This window comes from Adiantum capillus-veneris, chromosome 8 (assembly GCF_014529385.1).
Source record: "Adiantum capillus-veneris isolate H3 chromosome 8, ASM1452938v2, whole genome shotgun sequence".
In the NCBI taxonomy this organism is placed as follows: domain Eukaryota; kingdom Viridiplantae; phylum Streptophyta; class Polypodiopsida; order Polypodiales; family Pteridaceae; genus Adiantum; species Adiantum capillus-veneris.
In genome coordinates this window covers 100,047,861-100,050,114 of record NC_140938.1, presented here as the reverse complement: position 1 = coordinate 100,050,114, position 2,254 = coordinate 100,047,861, and positions in this window count along the sequence as shown.

Below are 2,254 nucleotides of genomic sequence, written 5' to 3'. Positions count from 1 at the left end.
GGGTGAAGGAAAATTGAAAAAATTATAAAAGCCTCACGCCTAGCTACAGTGACTCTAAAGAAATCTGTATCCAGCTTTAGTAGATCCTCTTGCTATCTTCCTCCTCCTCGATGTTGGTGGATCCTTCATCCTAGGTTGACTTTGACTCGTACTCATAGCCGGTGCTTGAAACTCCTTCATCAAAACATCCACAATTGGAAGCACATCCTTGGACTCCCTACCCTTAGCACTAGATTCTATACTGCATGCATATTGCCCCTATCCCATGGGAGCCTTGTGCTAACACTGGTAGATCACTACCTCCTCAACTTGGGATTTAGTTCAAGCAATCGACCAAATGTAATGCTAGATTTTTTATTGATGGATGTCAGCAAACACTTCCCCCTTCCTTGGGTAGATCATACCTTTTGGAATGATGTCGTCACCTTTTGAAACCAATTGTTCCAAGTTGTTATGGGTGAAGGCTTTAACCAATATATTTTTCGACCGCCCTATGCATTTCATCTAGTTGCAAGGGTGGTAAGGTACTCTCCCATGATTTTATTTGCAACGTTGTTGTAAGTGTTGAACTTACAATGGTAGGTGCAAACTCTTCCTTGTTTGTATGGATATGAACAATGGTAGGTGGAGGTTGTGTCAAAGCTTCTATTTCTGTATAGGAACTATATGAAGAACAAGAAGCTTCATTTGTCTTCCGTGTTCCTGAGCTAGGTGGAACAAATCGTTCTTTCTTCGGCACCCAAACTAGCTCTGGAGCGGGTGTGTAGCATTCCGTGATTTTTTTCCTTTTCGTGATCTTCAATTCGTTTTGGAGCTACAGGATTGGGCTCACATGGGCCATGTGACAAGTAAGAGCACAATTTAGGTTTTGGCACCCAGATTTGATCATTTCTTCATAGTAGCCTTGGGATTCCTAGGAATCCAACGCAACATTTCTTTACATTTCTTGGGTCGAGTGGGATGTCTCTTACCAGGCTTCTGTCTTTTAGCACTAGCTTTGGTCGCTAAAGAAGCTTTAGAAACCCACTTGTATGTTTTCTTTGTTATATTGGGATGGTCTTGTGTGTCTCAAGATTTATTTCAACTACATCAGTTGAAGCTCTAAAGAGTTGGGCTATGGAGACATATGGTTCAACCTCTTGGACATGCAATGTTTTGGGTTTTATTTCCTTACGAGGTACTATTTCAGGGACTCTGGCTTGAGTGGCAGGGCTAAGAGTTGGTTTCTATGTTGTGACACCCCTTGTCCACCAATCAATAGTGCATTTGGTGGCTATCATCCACGTGCGTCCTAGGTTTATATTACCCTCCATAGTTCCAACAGGCATGACCAAAAAGTCTTGAGCTACAACCCCATTGTCATAACTGATAGAAGTGTGCTAGATTTTAAAAACCACAATGTTTTTCTTGTTGATATCCTTGACTTGGATAATACTTTCAGATAGAGGTGGCTTCCCTAACTGACACCACACCTCATATGATAACAAATTATGTTGAGCTCCTGTATCCAATAATGCATTATATAGTACTCTCCCATAGAGGCTATTTAGTTCAATTGGATATCATAGAGGTGGCTCAGATTCCAATGAATCATCATTAGTGTCTTCAAAAAACGCTTCCATGATTCCCAGATTAGCCTCTCGTTGGCGTCTAAGAAGTTGTTGTCTTTCTAGAGCCTCAACTCTTGCTTGGATCTTTTTAACACTAGTTTGGTACCAAAACAGAACACTTAAATGTCCCTTTTTTACAAATTTAGATTAAATGCTACTTGCATCAGACGATGTATTTAAGAAAACCCTCTTGATATGCTTAAATATGTTAGCTAGAGGGTCTTTGAAAAATATAACCTTGCATTTTAGAAGCTATCATGGTGAAGAAATATACTTATCAAGTGGACCCCCATAAGACTGCGATTGATGCTTTGAAGAAATCAACTTTATAAGCTCTTGAATTGACCTTGTAGAAAATTGTACACAACATTTCTACAATTGTGCTATAGATAATTGCAATTTCATGTGCAAAAAAAATTACTTGAGAGTATATAAAATAATGGGAAGTTCTACGTGTTTGATATGACCATTTCAAGCATATTGTTGTATGCATAGAAAAAATATGTTTTTGATGTGTTTTGTGTTTTAGAAAGTGATACATTGCTTACTCTCTCCAATGAGAACTCAAGGTGGCAAGTAGAAGTGCTTTGGTAAGAAACAATTTTTGGATCATTTTATATATTCAAAACTACGCATGCAAAAAT